General features: G+C 46.7%; 2 protein-coding genes across 3 annotated transcripts in view; one reads left to right on the forward strand and one right to left on the reverse strand.

The window, feature by feature from the left end:
* LOC135902476 (uncharacterized) overlaps nt 1-21,901 on the reverse strand; it is an 867,879-nt gene that overhangs the window by 837,198 nt on the left and 8,780 nt on the right. The window lies entirely within an intron of this gene.
* The window catches only part of LOC135916981 (putative sodium-dependent excitatory amino acid transporter glt-6), a 29,788-nt gene continuing 19,485 nt past the window's right edge, over nt 11,599-21,901 (forward strand). Inside the window, exon 1 of one of the 2 annotated variants that reach the window (XM_070531980.1) lies at nt 11,599-12,068. The gene's annotated coding sequence lies outside the window, so the exon portion shown is untranslated. Of the gene's footprint in view, nt 12,069-13,211; nt 21,867-21,901 lie in introns of those variants that run through there. The other variant, XM_065450418.2, reaches the window with a different exon arrangement.

Genomic DNA, 21,901 nt, shown 5'->3' on the forward strand with positions numbered 1-21,901 from the left:
GGCACCTATGAGCGTGAGTGCGACGTTCTTGCATTTTATAGTCAAACACACATACTGATTGTTGTCATCAGGTGCCACTGGGTGTAAAACATATGTGAAATCGCATCTGATATAAACGATGACTTTGCTGCGGTCGGTACAGGTGGCAGACATGAAAGCTTCATATCCTGATAGGCGGATGGCGCTCTCAACGTTTGGTTCACAAATGACAATTATTGGAAATTTGTTCTTAAAAACAAACGGACGAAGGTCCGAAATGCGCGATTTAATGCCTCTGACATTCCATTGGAAGATAGATGCTTCCTTGACCTCTTTAAGGAACGAATGTAGAGGAGCAGCCATGGTACTTCTCAAGACCGGAAAGTACCGGATACAGGGCATCCAGTATTTGAAGTGCGCCTCGAGCCGCCGGAGTGTGTATGGCAGTCAGTAGTGCTCGTAGCGTGTTCATAAGGGCCCTTATCATGGTGACAACTTGTTTGTCGTTGTCTTGGTTGCTGCCAGAAGGTGAAGCATGATTCGGCGAGCGTGCTACATCTTGTCGCTCCGCTGGTGGATCTAGCCGTGGCAATGGCGGCCACTCCTCGCTTGAGGCAATGAGATTGGAGACTTTCTGCTGAGGAACGTCGTTGCTGCTATTGCTAGTTGTATGCGGAAGTGTCTGGACTGTCAGTGGACGCGGTGCATCCTTAGCAATAGCAGTGGGTTTCCTAGAACTCCGGCGACGTGAACGTCGACGTCGCACCTTAGCGGCAGCCTCCCTGTGCGAGGAACCATCCCTGACCATTTGCCTCAAGACTTTCGCCTCATTTTTCACATGTGGGCAATTCTTCGAAGTTGCATCGTGAGAGCCCTGACAATTGGCGCACTTTTGGTTTTCTGCACGACAGGCGTCGGAGCTGTGCGACCCAGAGCACCGGGAGCACACGGCAGCGTTTGTGCAAACCGCACTAACGTGCCCTATCCTTTGACATTTCCTGCACTGAAGCGGCTTTGGCACAAAAGGCCGTACAATGTGTCGGAAGTGACCGACCTTGACGTGGGACGGTAGGCTGTCTCCTTTGAAAGTTAACTTGACACACTGCGAGTTTCCCAGGCGACGGGCTTGCAATATGGCAATTCCCTCTGTCGCCGGCTTGATGAGTATATGCAGGTCAGCATCGCTTATGGAATTATCTACGTCATACACAACGCCGGCCGTAGAGTCATGATGGTCTTGTTTATAGCAGCGTACGTTGATGCTATCCAGCACCTTAACGTTGCTTAGAATGTCTAGCGCGCTGCGGTTTGTGACATCTATAGCGAGGATGTTCTTACGGGCGTTGATCCTTATATCTTTGATCTGACCCGGAACGAGTGCCTCGAGCGATACAGATGTGGCTTGGCGGTTGATCCGGTTTAGATTGTCGCTAGCAGCCACAGGCACATATAAAATGGTGAGGTCTGATGGCTTTCGCGTCGGGATCACAGTTGCCTTACTTGTGGAAGGAGACGTCCTGACGAGTCTTCTCTTTGCTTTGTGCTTCGCTACGGGCACGAAGTCGCTGTCATCCGAGGTTTCATCACTGGTCCCTGAGTAGATCACAGTGTCCTCGCTGTAGGTGTCACTCGGGCGACTAGACCGCTTTCTCGGTGCGGTCGCTGTTGACGTAGAAGGACCAGGAACCTCTCCAGGCGACTCCTCGTCCATCGCCGTAGTTAAGGGAGTGGCGTCTCCCACTAAGTAGCTTCGAATTCACAGAGACGAAAAGGCAGCGTTCCACACAGGACACTTCGTCGTCGTCTTCTCCTGTAATTCAGTGCGCGCTAAAGAACCGCAGACGGTCAAGTCTTATTTAGAGCTCCCCCTTGCGACGTATATCTGATGGTCTAAGGGTTGCTTAGGGACGTAAAATAAGATCATCCAGTCAATTCAACCAATCATACGAATGTTTTATGGCACCTTTACAACGCTTAATCTTCAAATAGCGTTATTGCACTCTGTGATGGTGCGGCCAAATTTCGTGACAACCTGTATGCATGCTCACGTTCACTGCTTCACACTCTGTGCCACTTATCCTCGGGCCGTCGAAATGGCTGACAACTCTCCCCATTTGAGAAGACTCTGCGTAAGGCCCTAAACGTGTGTATATATATATATATATATATATATATATATATATATATATAACCAGAAGAACCTGGACAACTGCACCGCTCCGGGCGACTGGTTCTCGATTGATCAACTTGTCCCGCCACATGCGTACACGAGCTTTCAAAAAGCACGTTTTTGCCGCGGCATTAGGGTAAGAGCCACCACGAGCGGAATCGCCCACTCTATATGCCTATCCTACTCTTTCCTCCTCCCGTCACATATTAAACTCATTTAAGCATCTACACTCAAGACTCCGTTGTCGTGTGAATGAACTAGCTGTTCCTGCGACGCGGAGTGCGCTAGTCTTTCAATACGTATTCATCAGTTGAGCAGTATTCTGTTTTTGTGTGTGTATGTATATGCAAGCACACGTGATGTGTGACAGAGCTCTCCTGTGACACAAATGTTCGAGTTCCGCCTTACACATCACAGTCGAACCCGGTTATAACGCAAAAGATTATGCTCTAAACAACAGTTGAATACATGGGGCAATTCAATATAGCCGAACTCGCCTAGAACTTAAACTAACTTTAATGATGCGTTGGTTATATACGAATTTGTTATCTCCAATGGTGAAAAGAAGTAAAGAAAAATCCCGTTTGTTGAATACAATACCTTGCATAGTAAACAGTAATATTCGCCTGTGTTTTAAACTTTTCCTCGGTGTCAACAAAACCAATGTTCTCGGTGCGAAATTGTGTTATCCTGCTTCAATATAATTCGATAAACGTCGACACTGTAGTGGCGCAGCGCTTTAACCATAGAAATTGTGTCCACCACAGAAAAATGCTTTTCCTGAACGGTGATTTCTCGGCATTCAAGCGGCTTTATCACACTGGCCCTCCAGTTCGTTATGAGAGAGTTATTTTGTTGGAGTATCGGTTAGTAAGTATATCGCTTTCGATATAAAGAATAACTCGCTTTTTCCGGGTTCTTTATATTCGGGTTCGAATGTGCGTTTCTTTTTTCTTCAGCCGACGTTGACACCGTCGTATATTGGCGTTGCACTCGCATGTGCCGGTACACGCACTGTCAGTGTTGTGATCGCCAACTCAGGAAAGAGAGCGGATCAATGACGTCCCCACCCCCTTCAGAAGGTACAAGACACCGTAAGCAGTTATCTGTACAAGGCCCCCACCGTTTTAACAAAACCGCACATTCCTGCCTAACACAAGTGGATGTCTGTAGTACATTATGCAAGCAGCTGTCCTATTGATTCTCAACACGCAAGTATGTACATTCTTGAAGACGTTAAGTGTGGCCGTGTTTTTGAGCGTTTTGGCCAGTGAGTCCTAACGCGTCGTGGTCTGCACAGGGCATGGTCGTCGTATTTCTTTCAATTACCATCGCGAGCCCTGCACTGGCTGCAGTTTCATCACGAACCCATTAGCATTCAAATATTGAACTGAACTTGGGAGATAATTCGTCGTGTTCTACTGGCTAAATCCAAACATCCCTACCTTAAAGGACAGCAACACTCGTTTGCACAAAGATGTGATTTAAAAAAAAAAACGCTCCATTTGCATCATATAGCAACACAAAGGGAAAAAATGGCCATGTAGTGACTTAGAATCTTAACTTCTCGCATAGGCTAATGTGTCCAAACTGTGGCATGGGACAAAACATTCTTGAACTACGTTTGTCTCTATTTTTCGAGTTTTCATACTGTTGATCTTTGAGCGTATGGTTCAGGACTTTTCGCTAGCTGTAAAAGTCGCAGTGAAGTGTTACTTAAGCTTTGAATTGTGCTCCAAGAGGCCGTCAGATTCAAGCTCCCCTTTACGAAGCACCAATTTTACGACACATGTTCAACTCTGTCACAAATTCATGCATGCATTTTTCATTCTGTCTTATTTTCTGCAAATAACATCCCAGTGCGTAAAGGTAGCGTGTATCGTTGACACAGGTAGTGCCATAACATATTCCCTCTTCCTCCTGTTGCGTCGAGAGAGAGAGAGAGAGAAAACAAGGGTAGGAAAGGCAGGGAGGTCAACCAGAACAGCATCCGGTTTGCTACCCTACACTGGGGGAGGGGAAAGGGGAATAGAAAGCGGTAGAAAGGGAGAGAGTAAACACTGAGTTCGTGTGGGAGGGACACCAAACACAAGGACACTATAAACGGTCTGTTAAGCCCGTGCACTTCAAGTACTGCACTAGTGCACGAATCGCTTTTCGAGCCAGCGACGGGTGTGGCCACGGTCCGAGTATCTTTGACTCGGTGAAAGGTCTCGAGTCCAGTCTGCGTAAAGTTGCCCGCAGAGAGAGGCGTTGGACATCGTAGCGAGGGCAGGTACACAATAGGTGCTCGATGGTCTCCTCGCACCCACAGGAGTCGCACATCGGGCTCTCGGCCATTCCCATACGGTAGGAATATGCGTTCGTAAACGCCACTCCCAGCCACAAGCGACACAACAAGGTTGCTTCGCCGCGGGAAAGGCTAGATGGCAGTTGTAGCCGTAGCGTGGGGTCCAGTTTACGTAATCTGCAATTGAAGCCACTTGAAATCCAGAGATCTTGGGACTTCTTGCGCGCAAGTCGGCGAAGTTCTCTGGCAGCGTCTGACCTCGCCAAAGGTGTTGGACGCGTCTTGGTATCCTCGTGGGCACACCGGGCAGCCTTGTCAGCTAGGTTGTTGCCGACGATGCCACAGTGAGCAGGGATCCACTGAAATATAATCTGGTGTCCTCTTTCCAGAGCATGATGGTGCAGTTCCCTGATTTCAGATGTCATTTGCTCGTAAGTTCTGGGACGTAATGCGGACTTGATGCTGTGAAGGGCTGCCTTAGAGTCACAAAATACGACCCATTTCTCTGTTGGCTCTTCGGTGATGTACATCATAGCGGCATGGAGAGCTGCAAGTTCTGCCGATGTAGATGTAGTCGTGTGCGACAATTTGAATTTAGCTGTAACGTTCTTGGCTGGAACGACGAATGCGGCAGTTGAGCTGGTAGGTGAGGTCGAACCATCAGTATATATATGTATGCGGTCATCATACGTCTGGTGCATTAATAGGAGCGTAAGTTGCTTCAGAGCTGGCGATGGATGATTGGACTTTTTGTAAGTCCAGGAATAGCAAAATTGACTTGAGGTGGTCGCAGGCACCACAGGGGAGAGGAAGGCTTCGCCGCCGGTGTAAAAGATACCGGTATGTACTCTTGATGAGCGCTAATCACTCGTGAAAAGGTCGCTTGAGGTCTATCTGCTGGTAGGGAGGCCAAATGATGGTCGGGGATCCTTGACAGATGGCGAATGTGCGCTCTGAGAGAGTCGACAGCTACATGAGTCTGGATTGTATGGTCTCCTGCGATGGCGATTGTTGCTGCGGTTGAAGTGCACCGAGGCAGCCCTAAACACGTGCGTAGGGCTTGACCTTGTATGCTCTCCAAGGCGCGAAAGTTCGTCTTGCATGCACTTGACAATACTGGTAGGCTGTAACGTAGGAGTCCGAGAAACAAAACCCTGTACAGTTGCAACATAGAATGGACTGGTGTACCCCAGTTTTTCCCGCATAGAAATTTGAAGACCTGAGCAATGGCGACGAGCTTCTTCTTCAGATAGACGCAGTGAGGGCTCCACGAGAGGTTGCGGTCAATGATGACGCCCAGAAAGCGATGCGTCTTAACATAGGATACAGCTTGACCATCGATGGTAACAGGATACGATGACATTTGTTTCCGCGTAAAACCAAGTAATGCGCACTTTTCAGTAGACACACTGAGGCCTTGTTCTTGGAGGTAAGAAGCCGTCATGGTTGCCGCCCGCTGAAGCCTGGCTCTTAGCTGAGGGCGAGTCACCGCAGAGGCCCAGATGCAAATGTCGTCGGCGTATATTGAGAGATGTACTGTCTGCGGTAGGTAATCCGCTAGTCCTACCAGGACGAGGTTGAACAAAATAGGGCTCAACACTCCACCCTGCGGCACACCACGGCAGATGTAATGGTCTGAAGTTGGGCCGTCTTCGGTCTGTAAGAAAAAACGCCTCTCAGTCAAATAGTCCCGAATCCATCGATACATCCGGCCACCAACTCCAACAGCCTCTAGTGAGTTTAGTATGGCCTCATGGGCGACGTTGTCGTATGCTGCTTTTATATCCAGAAAAAGTGCCGCAGAAAGGCGCTTGAGGCTTTTTTGATTTTGGACCCATGTTATGATGTCAATGACGTTGTCGATGGACGTGCGACCTCGACGAAAGCCTGTCATGGCGTCCGGATAGATGGTGAATCGTTCTAGGTACCATTCCAATCGAGCAAGAATCATTCTTTCCATCACTTTGCCGACGCAGCTCGAAAGCGCAATCGGACGATATGATGAGATCTCAAGCGGAGACTTTCCAGGTTTCAAAATGGGGATCAAGCGGCTCGATTTCCATTCTTTAGGAACGGCGCCATTCTGCCAAGACTGATTGTAGTATTTGAGCAGCTCATCACGTGCGTCATGTCCAAGGTGGCATAGGGCAGCATACGTGATGCCATCAGGTCCTGGTGACGAAGAACGCCTGCAGGTCGCCAACGCAGCATCGAGCTCTTCGAGGGAAAATAGCACGTTTATTTCTGGTACACGTGCCTCAGGGATGTCATTCAATGCTGCGTCAGTAATGATGGCCATGGACCCAGCAACCCGTGCACAGAACTCTTCAGCCACTTGAAGTTCCGAGCGGAGTTGGTAGAGGGCCAGAGCAGCGAAGGGCTTCCTTTGATGCGGAGATGAGCGAAGACCCCTAACCGTCCTCCATATGTGCGAGAGCGATTTTCGGGGATCAAGTGACTGACAGAATGTTTTCCATCGCTCATCTTCCAATTTATCCATGCGACGCTGGACTTTCTTTTGTATGCGTCGTGAAGCCCTCAGATCCAAGACGGACTTCGTGCGCCGATACCTCCTCTCCGCCTGTCGGCGTGCCGCACGCAGCCTCTCAAGTTCCATGTCCAAGTCTGTTCGCCTTGTTGACTTTGTAAGCGAGCAGATGGATGCTTTCAATGCCTCTGCGATTGCTTCTTCGATGGTGTGTGAGAGGCCTTCCCGACATGTGTCATCCATATCCTTCTTAAATTTTGACCAATCAACTGTACGCAAGACGGTAGAGGAGCGTTGCTCAACTCCTCTAATCTTTATGTAGGTTGGAATATGGTCGCTTCCATGTGTTTCTATGTCCGTAAACCATTGGACGCTTGAGGCAAAGCGCCGTGACACCCAAGTTAAGTCCAAGCAGCTACTGTAGGTCGTGCCTCGCAGAAATGTAGGGCTGCCGTCATTCACACAGCACAAATCATGGTCAGCAGCAAAGGAGGCAAGGCGCCTGCCTTTGGAGTCAATTTTAGTGCTTCCCCATAGCTGGTGATGCGCGTTGAAGTCACCTGTGATAATCCAGGGGCCATTGTTCATTAGTAATATTTTCTTTAGTCGTTCGCCGTCAAAGTGACCCGCTGGGGATATGTAGGCTCCAATTAGTGTAAATGACACATTCTTCTTTTGGACATTTAGGCAGACATATTGGTTGTCGTCATGAGGCTCTATCGCGTTAGCGACGTATGTTAAGTCCGTGCGGATGTAGATGATCACCTTCGTGCTCGCACCGCATGTGGACGAGACGAAAGATTCATAACCGGACAGTCTGAGTGGAGTTGACGTATTTGGTTCGCAAATAACCAGTATGGGGAAGCGATGTGTAAAAATGAATTGGCGAAAGTCTGATATACGGGTCCTTAGACCCCTGGCATTCCATTGAAAGATCGACGCACTTTTGAGTTCAGTGCGGAAGGGGACTGTTGATCGAGCCATGATGCTTAAACGATGCTAGCAAGCACTGGATTTAGTGCATCCAGTATTTGCAGAGCGCTTCGAGCTGCTGGTGTTTGCAGCTTGTTCAGTATAATGCGCATTGTATTAATTAGCGATTGCAGCATATCAGCCACTTGCCTGTCTTGGTCGCACAAATCGCCGGCAGTAGATGTCGGGAGTTGTCCAGCGAAAGTTTGCTGTGTTTCTGTAGGTGAATGTTGTCGTTTCGGTAGAGCCGGCCAAGATTCGGCAGATGTGGTCTTCTCAGTAGACTGGCTCTTCGCGGTCCTTTCCACATTGTCTGGCCTCGGTGGTGGAAGAGGAGGTGGTGTTGTAGGAAGTGGCATGCGCCTTCCTTGAGGAGCCTTCCTTGAGGAGCGCCGGCGACGTGAACGTCGCTTCCTGATTTTATCGGCGGCTTCGCGATGAGATGAATGATCTCTCGCCATCTCTTTCAAGATCGCCATTTCCTTCTTAATATGTGGGCATGCCTTCGATGAAGCTTCATGTGATCCTCCGCAGTTTGCACACTTCACTACAGTCGCGCCACATTTATCTGCAGCGTGGGGCTCTCCGCAGCGGGGGCATGCTGCCTGATTTTCGCAGACGCTGCTCACGTGTCCCAGTTTCATGCATTTGCGGCACTGAAGAGGTTTCGCAATGAAAGGCCGCACTGCATGTCTGAAGTGTCCCACCTTAACATGCGAGGGTATATATTTGCCCTTGAATGCTATTTTCACGCAGCGTGAACTGCCTAGCCGCCTAACATCAACGATGACCTCATCATTGGCTGGCTTGATAAGAATCGGCAAGTCGTTGTTAAGGATGGCGACGTCTACGTCGTAGATAACGCCGGTGACTACGTCAGATCCCAGAGGGATGTAAGAGCGCACCTGAATGCCATCGAGGTCCGTTACGCTGCGTAGAGTGGTCAAAGCAGCCGCATGCTGGACATCAACCGCCAGAAGATTTTTTCGGGTGTTCACTCGAATGTCCGATATTTCATTTGGCACCAGGGCTTCCAGTGACATCGACACAGATTGCCTGTTAAGTAGCTTCATGTTGACGTTGGGAAGCAGGGGCACGAATATGATGGTATTGGCGTCCGGCCTCTGCGTCTGTCTCACTGTTTGCGTGCTTGACGATGAGGACGTCCTGGTGTTCCTTCTCTTCGCTCTGCGACTCTGCACAAGCTGGAAGTCGTCATCGGAAGTGTCCTCACTGCTGAGAGAGTAGACATGGGTGTCCTCGCTGTCGGTGTCGCTCTGCTGACCGATCCGCTTCCTGGAGGCGGCCGCCGCTGACGCCGCCGTCGCCGGCAGACGTACGGGGTCGTCCACTTCCATTACGACCGAGCAGGGAGCGAGGACCAGCGGATGAACTGAGGTTTTCACAGAAATCCTGTTGCGTCGAGATGCGTGTAGAACTGTGCATTTGGACACGGATCCATGTGTGCAATAAATGGCCGCCTGGCATTAACGTGAACATCGACATTGCCAGGGGAAAATTGCAAATCGTCTCATCTTGATTTCACTTAGAAAACGGTGTGACACGCAATGAAAAAGTCCGGAAATGCCACAACTATAATCTCATGCAATCTTTATATGTATGCACTAGACTATTCACAAGCTATGTAGAAATGCAAACACTTGATCAGCTGGATGCACAGTGTGAGGCGCCTATTAGCCCCGAGAAAGAGGAATGGCGCCCTCTCGCGAGTGACGTCACGGCCAGGACGCCGCTCGCTCCGGCTCACTCGGCTGCCGCGCGCGCTCGTTCCCTTCGTGTATGCTTGGCGTATAGGTGGCTCGAGCCGTACGTATTGATGAACAAGTCGGCTTCTTTCAGCTGTAATACCTTAACCACAGTTTCTTCTTCAAAAGCGTGTGAGTCGAGAAACTTTGCGACTTGGATATCGCAAGCTAAGTAGCGTTAAAGGGGTCTACAATTATTTGCAATGCATAAATGCGCCGTGTCTATCGGTAAATTTTGACTAAAAAAAGAATATCTGCAAATTCAACGCGCGAAGTTGTGTATGATGCTTCGCTAAACACTTAACATTCCTTTAGTATTTAGCTATGAGAGGTATTGCATTTTACGTGGAAGAAAAATTTGGTACTTGGCGTCAACATGTTATCCGATGTTAGAAAGACACTGCCCAGCGAAGCTGTCATCATGATTCCTATTACTCTGGTGTGTTGTTCTATTCAAATATGGCCATTCATTAATGCGTAAAAAAATAGTTAGGCGCGCATTTCTTAAGAAAATGTTTGCTGCTACTTTCATCCCCCTCTGAAACAGGCCTCCAAAAAACGAATTGCTCATGGCTGCTAACATGACGGCGTGTCATGTAGAGTATTTACATAGTTAATTCACAAACACCATAGTAGCAATCACCTGAGAGAAAAGTTTCGTTGTTTAGATCAACAGCCACTCAATTGAAAGTGATGAAATGTTTCATAGTGGCCCTCAGTAGCCTTTATCGACAATATGGCACACCCCTGATCACGTAACGGTAGCAATCGACTGTCCGTATGGCGAGGCACGCTATGTTCGCGAAACCCATCAGTTCACTTCAACTTCGAATTAAAACCATAAAGCATTTTTTTACAGCGCCAACTGGAATGGCTAAAGTATTCTCGAGCTACTACTACGCAGCTTAGATTGCCTACAAAAGGAAAATTCAAGCACCTTTTGTCTCACCATGTCTCGATCCAGCGTTATGTAATTATACAAACGGATAACTATTCGCTTCGTCGGTACATAAAAGAGAACCTTGCAGGCTAAATTAAGTTTGCTCCAATCGAATCGCAAACATTCATAAAGAAAGCACCACAAGCCTTGCATATACTTTCACTTGATTTCTGACCCTCCACAGGGGGAATTTCGATATCTTCAATATGTCCCATACTACTAGTCATTGACGCTTCGACTGCTTTCTGGCTGCAGCTATGCGGTCCAGCAGGCATACTTCACTAAAAAAATTGGGCCGAGCAGCCTGTGTCAGTTTGCCAAACAGATTCGTCATGTATATTCCTCAAGCAACAAGCACCAGTAAATTTCTCAAGTGAGTTTGATTTGATTTGATTTATTAATTTTCATTTACACACACACATGTACAGAAGAGTTGTAAATGGAGGTGGATGAGGGAAAAAATTACCGACGATTACGTTACTTCCTAATGCGAAATTTGAGCGCAGCAAATAAGCTGTTTCACCTTTTCGATAGATTGAGGCAAAGAAATCGAGCAACACATGTATGCGCTATCACAGAATTTTTTTTTTATTTTTCACACGTATTCCTTTAACAAAGACTCCACTAACAGTTCTTGACAGTCATGAAGGAAGCTTTGTGGTCGGAGAAATAGACTGATATATGTTCGACTTGGTACACCAATGCTTGATTCTCAAAGACGAGATCTATACAAGTGCCTCGCGAGGTTGTCACAGCCGTGGGACGCGTTACGAGCGAGAGGAACGGGATGTTCTCCCGCATAAGTGTTAGGAAATTGCTGTTTGTCTTTATGTCAACATTAAAGTCCCCCACTACTAACATCGGTGTGGATCGATGGACGGTTAATGCGAGTTGCAGGAAGTGCACGACGTCTTTCGTGAGTGCGGTAGCGGACTCACGAAAGCGGTATCAGTCGGTCGCTGCTAGCGCTGGGGGGATGAAAGGGGGGCGGAGCTGGTTACGAGGCCGACGATAACGCCGACGACGACGCGAAACCCAGGAACGGACGCCAAAGAGCCATTTGTGTAGCCAGCCCTCCTCCACAGTCTCTCCTCCTCCCTTCCATCATCCTCCCTCGCCCGGAGAGCCGACAGTGCGCATGCGCGGCGGCGGAGCAGATTCGTCGGCGAGCTGGTTACGAGGCCGACGACAACGCCGACGACGACGCCGACGACGACGCGAAACCCAGGAACGGACGCCAAAGAGCCATTTGTGTAGCCAGCCCTCCTCCACAAGCTCTCCTCCTCCCTTCCATCATCCTCCCTCGCCCGGAGAGCCGACAGCGCGCATGCGCGGCGGCGGAGCAGCAGATTCGTCGGCGAGCTGGTTACGAGGCCGACGACAACAACGCCGACGACGACGCGAAACCCAGGAACGGACGCCAAAGAGCTGCGCTCTAAAAAGCCGCACAGACGCGGCTTGAGGTAATCTCACCCTCTTAGGTACAATATGGCTGCATGGGGTAACACATCAGGCGCCATATAAATTACATTTATATAGTGGCCATAAAACATTGCAGTTATACAATATATGAAAGCACAGTGAAATATTTCCACGATAACAATGCAAAACACACTGCGGCATTGAAATAAATAAATGATATACACTTGGTAACATAGACAAAAAAAGAGGAACATAACATGCATTATTAATCATTAACAAACGCGCTCTAAAGAGGTGAGTTGAACGTGTAGCACGGAAAAGGGAATATATATTGGTACATTCCTATTTGTACTCTGTAAATAGCTGTAAGCCTTCATTAACTTTACTTCAAATTTCCGCCGCTTAAAAAAAATAAACACGTGAAGAACCGCCTAATGTTGACAAGCAGTTAAAGAAGCAAGTGAGGTGTGTAGAATTTAAGCTCCAGTATTAGTTAAGTCACCGTGCTACTGCGGAGCGTTTCTGTGAGGAAATGCAAAAATTCGATATTATACCATGGACTACTCGTCGTGAGCAAACCTGTTTTAGCGGAATAAAATCAACGTAACTGCTGCAGAAGTCATATATAGCCAGCTTTGTGACATACTTGTTGCACCGCGGCAGGTATGGTATCATAACTGGATTCCTATAGGCTATGCTTTTGCGATTGTCTATCCGCGTATGAAAAACCCGCAATGGGCTGGTCTGCGTCGCTTCGGCTGGCACTGTAGCGTTGCCTTCGAGAGCTGCATTGTTGTCTAAGAAATTAGCTCTTTGAATAAATGTTCGCAAAGGAAGACGTCATAAAAATATATTTGAGACGACCACCATAAGTATACAAGCAGAGAGAACGAGGGCGAACAAACGAAAACACCGCAGAAAGCGCCCGGACAACGCCCGAACTGTAGCAGACGACAGGCGCGAGTCCGTGCCCTGACGTCACGCGAGCGGCGCTCGCAGCGCCGCTCGTGTTCGTTCTCGGGGCTAATACAGCGATGTCGCAAGGACTAAGGCGATGTAGTATGCTTGTCTAGGCAATAATGGTGATGAGTCCGATGACAGTTGTATGTACAGAGAAGTACAATATATATCTAACTACATTTAAGAATTCTGTACCGCTTGTGTCACAGGGGCACATGCCCATTCTGGAGGCCTGGCTAAGAAGGAACACACGCTTAGTGTCAGATACCGAATGGCTAAATCAAAGAAAATTAAATATACCAAAGAATTCGTTGAATATAACGATCTATTCCTTGAAGTTATCAATGCGTTTTACAGATACCTCTGAGTTGCCGTTAAATGTTCAGGTTTTATGCAGGAATGAATTTATTGTTTGGTCACGCAAAAGAAGAGATGCGCTTGCTGGAAATACTTTGTCTTTCAACATGCAGGAGTTATGCAAGCCTGTTTGCTGGTACTTTCATTCGACGCACATAAAATCTTTGTATGTACATCCACAAATATATAAGTACACAAGTATAAATATAAGTTTATTTTCAAGGTTGAACTGGAGTGTTTTCTGCCAAAAAGCTGCCTGCGCAGCTTGACTGTGTCCAGAAAACCCCTACAAGCAGTAGTACACGAGTGGTACAGAAAATTTTCAACAGACGCACATACAATAGTCCCATTCAATAAAGAGAAGCATTCACCATTTATACACACAGAGTCTAATAATCTATACAGAAAATTTGAACAATAAAACCGAAACGCTGAAATGGTCATACATATGTTCAGAAATAATGATAGTAATAACCAAGCAAACAAGCGGCATCTACAAGCGAAGACATAAAATCACATTTCAACAAAATATTTCCGCAGCTCAGTTTTGGTATATCCTATTGTATGTTTATACGTGTTTAGAACGTGGGACAGGTTTTAAGACAACATTTAGGTTATGTAAATTATAATTAGGGCGAAAAAGGGGTATATTCCATGTATTAATAGTTCTTGTGTGTATGTCAGCACGATGGCTGTCCAAAGATGCCAGAGTAGAATAAAAAATCGGCAATGGATGCCGTCGAAAAATACATTTTTCGCAGCAACTTATAGTTATACAAATGACTGACGCGGACAATGTTACGTGCTTCAGAAGCATACTTGGAGGTAGTTGTATTGCGATTATTCGAACAATTTTCTTTTTCAATACGAGAAACTTATGTTTGTTTATGTCATTGTGGCCCATACTAAATTGCAGCAGTTAAGGTGAGAAAAAAAATTGTGTAATAAACTTATAATTTACATTTCAAAGGTAAAGTTTCACATTGCCGCAGAACCCCTAATACGGAAGATAGGAGGAGGAGTAGATTTTAATTAAAAGAAAGGAGAAGAGGTCGGCCTGGAGAGCGTGCCTCTAGCCTGCTGCTGCTCACCGGGGAAAGGGGAAGTGGGAAACACAGGGAAAGGAAGATAGTTTTTTGCAGACAAGGTCAGTGTGGGCATCCCAGTTTAAATAACACGAAAAATATACTCCAAGTATCTTGTGCACTTCAACTATTCCTATTTTGGTGATCTTCAAAGTGGAGGATGCAGTGCGGTGTTATCGGTTTGTTTCTTGCACGAAATATTATAGCCTTGGACTTTGTAGGATTCATTTTTAACTTATTCATCCTTGACCGCCTGGACAATTTAATTAGTAGGTCATTACATTTCACCAATAAATCGTTAAGGTTAGGGGCTGAAAGAAGTAGTGTGCTATCATTCGCGTATATCACAAAATCAATGGAAGGATCCATGCTTACAATATCATCTATGCACGTATTGAACAAAAGGGGTCCCAATACGCTCCCTTGTGGGACACCACAACTGACAGGAAAAAGGAACGAAAGTTTATTATCTAAAGACACCGACTGGCTTCTGTTTTGGAGATATCCTTCAAGCAATATGAGTGGTCTACCACGGATTCAGTACATTTTAAGTTTGTTAACAAGAATAAATTGATTCAAACAGTCAAATGGCTTACTAAAATCAAGCAAATGGCCCACCGTATGAAAGTTCTCATTAATGTTGTTCAAAATAATGTTCTTCATTGTTAATAACGCTGTTTCTGTAGATTTACTTGTTCTGAAACCAAATTGTGATTCAGATAGTACCTTATGTTTGTCAAAAAACTTACTTATTCTTTAAGAAATGACTTTTTCCAGAACTTTGGAAAACACAGGGAGTACAGAAATCGGTCTACAATTCGCTGGTACATTTCGGTCGCCCTCTTTAAAAATGACAGATACTTTTGCAGTTTTCATTACGTTGGGAAAAACGCCGCACTCAATTGCAAGATTGTAGATATGTGAAATCAAGGGACAAATTAGGGGCAATACATATTTGTAATAATCCTTATCAGGATTGACAGTATTGTGAAATAAATGAAAAAAATTTCAATGGTTTCATCTGCATGCTTTTGATATCTAAAGCTTTTCTGTTACTAATTCCCATGTACACGTTCTAAAGTTAATTTGCATTTGTAGGCTCGAAAAATATAGTCTCACTAAGCTGACTTGGATAAGTGGAGATTGTAGTGTCCTTAAGGTCTTGAGATGAAGAAATGTTACTTTATGATGAAAAAATGTTTGTTAAAGTATTCTGCAAGTGCCCTCCCTTTTATTTCGTTTACAATTACTAGCATATATGTTGTGACAGAGTTATTCGCACGGCGACCTAGAACATCGTTTAAAGCTTTCCAGGCAATATATGGTCTCCTTAAACTGACGCTAAAAAGAGCTCCTGACAATATGATGTTTTAGCTTTCCGTAGCTCAGAGTTCAATCGGTTTCGTAAACTTATAAAGTGAAGGCGTGCATACTCTGCACGCGTTCGAAGAAACGTTTGATAGAGACGATTTTTGTCCTTTGTCATTTTGAAAAGTTATCTTGTTACCCATGGTTTTCTTATCTTCTTCGTATTATCTTTCGTGCACGTTTCGAGTGGAAAGTTCTTTGAATATAAATGAAGCAAATGGTGAAAAAGAAGGTCGTACGCATCATTGACATCAATTTTCTGCAGCACGCAGGACCATGTCGAAGTTCATATTAAAAATACGTGAAATAAATAAATAATGTCGTGCTTAAATGCTTCATAGAGGCATATGTTATGCGCTGCACAATAATAGACTCTTTCACATGATTTTGGCTTCTAGCGCGAAGTGAAACACGGACACAGAAAGGAGCAGACAGGAATCATGTTACCGTACCAACTCGCCCAACTGTCTATCCTTTTGTTAGACTCTTTCACGTTGTTTCGCTTGGCATGCTCATTCCGAAAGACGACAAAAACACCGGACAGTGATCGCTCACACCAGAAGCGATTTTACCAGAGGAGAGCACACTCGTTTCAATATTCGTAATTATTCGTAAGTAGCGCATGTGACACGTGTTGCTGTTTCTGTTAAGTTGACAAATCCACAAGAGAGAATCTTCACGTTGAAATCATGTACAGCAGCGTTATGGTCAAGAATATTATTATTAATATCACCACTGCACAAAAACGAACAATTATTTAGTGATGCGTGTTCTAGAATCTGGTCGAAATAATCCATAAAATTGTTCTTGTTACCATTTGGGGTGCGGTATACCGCTGAAATTATTTGATTTCAATTTTCTAATGTTATAACTTCATAATCATCCGTAACATCACTAAGACACGCCAAGATGCCGACCGGCTTAGCAGCAAAGAGCAGTAGCAACCAGCAGCAGCCGATACTCCAAACCTGGAAGGGTCGGTCAAAGAAAGGTATGCTTTATTAAATTTCGACGCGCCTTTTGCTCCCCTGATTTCGGCGGCTGCAATACAGTAGCCTGATTCAGGCTCGGACAGCGAGTCCCGGGGCCACAGCATGTTAGCGACTGAGAGTGTCGAGATGTCCAGTCCCGTCCTCAAGACATTTTTTTCAAGCGTAAGCTCTGCCATTGTTTATTTCTGTCGTTCGTTCTTTAAAATGTCACCGATGTGAAAGAAGCCGTTATTTTAAGGCACTGCATTATGGTAAGTATAAACCCCATTCAAATAGGTTCCCACATGCTTGCAACCTACTGCGAATCACTAAACATTATGGAAGACTGGAGCCGCGTAAATAAAATAAAGAGTATTCTGCAGAAGACACATATACAGCGAGGAGCTCTTGAGTAGCAGCTTGAATAATGAAACACATGCTGCTAACCTTTCAAGTGCCCGCTTTGAACCCGGTAAATAACTCGATGGGCATTCCAGGGCATTCCTCTTTTGCGTTTAGCAACGCAACCCTTAGCTCCATTTGCATGCATCAGCATGGAGGGCCACATCAAACCGCCACAAGCATTTCATTGAGATAATCTAGGACAAAAACAAAGTATGTGTTAAAACGTGGCTTTTCAATAACGAGTAAACAACTGGGCTTTGAAACGACGTTGCATATGCAAAGGAAATAAAATAAAATCCAGATACACTTACGCAATAATGTTTACTTACAAGACGATGAGGAAACGTGTGGGACAGAAAGAACAGGCTGAAAAACGCTGGATATTTACAAATGGTGATGGTTACAAATCCGTATACACATGCACTATGCAGACTCGCCCCACGAATTTTAGCGATCTTCCGGTGCATCACACTCTTCCTTCTCTCGTTTTTTTTTTCAGCATTAATGCCCTTTGCAAAAAAAAAATGAAGCCGCGTTGCAATATAAAAGCTTATTACATTCTTGGTGAGCTCAGTTGAATGCTCACTGCAGCCAATTTTCCACGTGCACATTGCCTTCCCCAGGCTGAGCACATCCAATATCCTATCAGCATGTAGTTCTTTCTTGCTGAAGCATGCTGCGAACATGTCTTCAAGCATTTTTCACAAACGAAAAGAATGGGCCGTGTGGCCACAGAAGTCCACCTCTGTCCCTGCGAAGTGTCAACGCAGCAAGCCCAGGATTCGTCCACGAGGAATGCGTACCTCTTTGCCGTCTATTAGATGCACGAAGCTCCTGATAATAAACCGCGGTTCAAAATGCACCTCACAGACTGCACAAAAATCGTTTAATTCCTTATCTGCACGGTGGAGATTCCTCCCCCACTCCTTTCGCCGTCTTTCGTCATGAGGGACGCTAACAAAGACGCCTTTGGTGCATCCTTCACACGACTGTATCCAGTGCGGCACCCGGGCGCAAAACAGTAATTTCGATGGCGGTCAGGCGCCTCACGCACACATGCTGCACATTTACCGAAGCATAAAGCAGAGAACAGGCACAGAGGAAAAATTGGCAGTGGCTTAGCTCGGCTATGCCAGGATATACGTTGCGAAAGCTAAGGCATAGCAGGGTTAGCCTTGTTTGAGCTTGATTGCAAGTCCACGCTAGTCTGGTTATCTAGATATGTTGCGGCGTTTAGGCAGTCGTTCGGCGCGCTGTTCGTCTGTTTCCTGGGCGATTCGCTTCCTCTTCATCTCGTCCCGATGTCGATTCCAGGCCTCCTCCTGCTTATCAGAATTGTCGCCGTCCATACTGCCGCCTCAACTGTGGTTGCGGCGCACGCGAGCTCTCCTGTTCAATCCTCCGGCATGTTATCAGGCATGCGACGCAGCTGGCGAAGCGAGCGCAGGCGAGCGCAACGACGAGGAACGCGGTGTGGCGTCATGTGCCTCCTCAGAGCACGGCCACGGAGAAATCGCAAGTTCGCGGCCAGTAAAGCTTTCGCTTTAATATCGCTACGCGTAAAACACCGGTGGTATTTGCAGTCGAGAGCTGACGTCGATCCAACACTGACAAACTACCACAACCCCGCACCACCAACACGAAGCAAGGGAAGTTTTTCAGGTGAAATGCGTGACAGCGTCCCTGGCGAGCATCCGGGATATCGACACTGAGTGCATCACGGCGGAGCGGCGCAAGGATACGGCAGTGAGCACAATTCCCCCTTCTGGAACACTAAGTGGAAGGTAGATAGGGGAAGCCGGCCTGCGCATGCGCATCGTCGGTCACTGCTGCAAAGGGCGAGGGGGTCGCGCCGCGGAGAGGCGCGACGATACGGGAGAGAGGGCACAGGAGGAGATGGCCTCACGTTGCGCATGCGTTGCGCCGCCTGGCAACCGCGTGGACGGTCCCATACGCACCACCACTGGTAGGTCGGGTACCCCAAACAAATGGCGCAGAAAGCCAGCTTGCTCTTTGAGCCTCTCTAACGCTGGTTACCTTCAAAGGGGCAGTGCATTGCAAAGCTCCTCATTCGGGGCACCCTTGAGCCAGATGAGAATGGGCCCCGTAAGCTTCGCTGTATACAGATTACAACAGGGGTTGGTCGATCTGCGGCATTTTTTTTAATACGAGGTTCTCTTAATCAAATGTCCGCTTCCTAGTGTTGCTACAATTTAACTTTCTCTCACAAATGCGCCAAATTTCATTAAAATCCGTCCAGAAGTTGTCTCATTAGAGCATTCCTGCGTGTTATGTGTATCTTAAAAGGGAAATCAGAGTTCAGAGTTGACTAAGAGATTAAGCTTTCTCCGAACATCACTTTGCTTTCGAATTGAAGGCTAATGCATCCGCCTCTCCATGTCCATGACAGCCTGAATACACTTTTCTATTGAAGGATGAGCGCTAAGATCAGCTGGTTTCAACGGAGGACCACGCTGTATTGCCGTTAAAAACCTATTGACAATTTCGCTTGACAATTGTCAATTGGCTTTTAACTTAGAAGGCGCTGGCAAACCTCCCGACTTTGCGAATAGGCGAAATGCTGGTTAGAATTCAACATTGCGACTGTTCGCAGAGGCCTCCGTCGGCCCATCTCCACCTGAAGAGAGCATGACGAAAGCTACAAGCACATCATGTATCTGCATACACACTCCGGCATAAAGGAAAATGCAGAAATCAAGAACTCCTTTTCTTTTATTAGTTATATAGCGAAAACACGGTAAACGGGAATTAAATCTCACATTTTATTCATATTCTTCGTAAAGAGGAAAAAATAAACGAGAAATAATGGAGTACTTGTCACCGACCGCAGTCGAAAGCAAAGCCTTTGCATGAGTTACACTGTTCTCTACCAGTCACACCGTGCGTCCCAGCTAACGTTAGCCAAGCTGTTAAAGGACAAAAAATTAAAAAGACAAGGTGCAAGACGTAATTATAAAACATACGGTGTTCGATCGTCACAGATGTGACGAGCGAGCACCGTAGGACTTATAACCGTATATTGCACCGAGCTTTCTTTCTTCCTTTCTTTTTTTACTTATAACAGCTTGACTAACGTTAGCTGCTATACTTTGCATATACCATAAAGCAGTTACATTCACAATCTCTTCCATTTTATCCGAATGTGTGTGTACGTGTGTGCGTAAACAAACATTTAGGGTATCAACCGAACATTGACAAGTGACTGCTAGCCATAGCAATGGATGTGGAACAAGCTGTTCTTCTTCAACTTTCATTTCAATTTCCTTTTTAGAGAATATGAAGCTTATCTAAAAAAAACATCACCTAAAGCTCTTAGACCACACTTTAAATAAAGGAATCGTTCCTCTGTGCTTTCCTCAATTTGAGCATGATTTTGACTGTATGTTGCCGTCAAAATACGAAGTCCCTTATTCTTCATGCTGTATGCACGGCGTGAAAATGGTATTCCTCAGATTGCTGCTGCGTTATTCCATCGCACAAAGTTTTATGCTTCCAATGTACGTCTGCAACACCACCCCGAGACCTGGATAGCTAGCGTAGCAGGTACAACTGTGTTATGTTTTGTTTTCTGCTCTATTTTGTTACAAGTTGTTCGAGAGAACATTCCATTTTCTTCGCCGAAGTTTCCGCTCATCCGTCACCGCAGAGACAGGAAAACACCGGCGCAACGGCGTTGCGACCGCACGACTGGCGAACTTTCTTAACGTGCTCGCGGGGTGCACAAAGGCATTCTCGCTCAATTCGCAAGCTATTGCGAGCGACGGCAAAGTGGCCTGTGCCGCTACGTGTCTGGCTCGTCCTCACAACCCCACCTTTCGCCGGTTTTCCAACGACGGTGTTTCGGTGATCCATCAAGTTCGAGTAGACCTGCACTAATTGTCTCGAGGTGTCCCAGGGTTTCGCCAGAAACGCCGCGTTTCTTTGAATGAAAGGAAAAGAAGGTTGAACGGGCTTTGTTCCGCAACCACTCGGAAAACATCCCCGCTGCAGGCACGCGTCTCTCCGACTCCGATTCTCTGTGTCGGTGAATCGACGAGCTTTCCGAGCTCATCGCGTGTGCACATGGGCCGACCGACTCGCGCTTGCGCAATCCTCCCGGCAGTTCAAAGCTCGAGATGATTCGTCGTGGTGTTTCGTTTTGTGTTATTTTGCTGCGCAGCGCTTTGTGTTTCTCTTTTGACTTCCTTTTCACAAGGGGGAGAGTGAACGAGTGGGTTCCCAGTGCGACGCTGGCATCTCTTCGCTGCACAAGTGTCGCGCTGACATCACAGCAACCGCTGTTGACGAGCTTTAACGGGATTCAGCCAGCACGCGATCGGCATAACTCACACCGCAGCTTACGGACCTTCGCTGGAGGTGTCTTCAATATAGCGCCCTTAGGGAAGACTAGAAAGCAGTCGTACAGTAAATACCCTCGCACGAGGCCATACAACTCGTTATCTGGACAATTTACAGAGGGCCATCTGCGGCGCGAACGCGTGATATCTTTGCAAGAAGTTGGAGAGTTGGTGTACACTCAACTGCGTGCATACGTCGCCGAGTTGTTTTGCTACCTGTACACGGAACTTCGGAAGGAAACAAGAGTTGCAAGAGAGTTTGTGGTGCTCGCGACCTCGCGTGCGGGTCTACACTGCGCTCGTCAATGGTGGAGGCCTAAGAGCCCTACGGAAAGGTGCGGTGTTTCTGAGCCCCATGTGCGCAAGCAAT

This window comes from Dermacentor albipictus, chromosome 1 (assembly GCF_038994185.2).
Source record: "Dermacentor albipictus isolate Rhodes 1998 colony chromosome 1, USDA_Dalb.pri_finalv2, whole genome shotgun sequence".
Lineage (NCBI taxonomy): Eukaryota > Metazoa > Arthropoda > Arachnida > Ixodida > Ixodidae > Dermacentor > Dermacentor albipictus.